Below are 329 nucleotides of genomic sequence, written 5' to 3' on the forward strand. Positions count from 1 at the left end.
ACTTTAAACCTTTAGAGGGCACTTAAAGTCTTGTTTTTCTCTCCTGTCTCTGTAATGAGACAGTTACAGCTGCTCATCTCCTTCCTCTTAGCTAACTGATCTTTGAACCATCTGAGCTGAGGACTGACTGTAAGTAGGAAAAGGTTTTACACCTTTGTAGATATGACGTAAAACAATGAAACTATGATGTTTGAATGTGAAATCGATTTAATTTGAGAGTTTCCACTGTCAAAAATAATGAATTTGATTAATTAACCAGACAAGGGTTGGTTCATCATTTCTACAAGATGTAGAAAGCAGATCTAAAGATGACCAAACACAAGACTGGA

At 35.9% G+C, this 329-nt stretch overlaps 1 protein-coding gene across 1 annotated transcript in view; it reads right to left on the bottom strand.

Moving 5' to 3' along the window:
• cacna1aa (calcium channel, voltage-dependent, P/Q type, alpha 1A subunit, a) overlaps positions 1 to 329 on the bottom strand; it is a 64,552-nt gene that overhangs the window by 28,655 nt on the left and 35,568 nt on the right. The gene's annotated exons all lie outside the window — the stretch shown is intronic.

This window comes from Seriola lalandi, unplaced genomic scaffold (assembly GCF_002814215.2).
Source record: "Seriola lalandi dorsalis isolate HSWRI2012SDOR001 ecotype SW California unplaced genomic scaffold, Sedor1 jcf7180002054975, whole genome shotgun sequence".
Classification (NCBI taxonomy): Eukaryota; Metazoa; Chordata; class Actinopteri; order Carangiformes; family Carangidae; genus Seriola; species Seriola lalandi.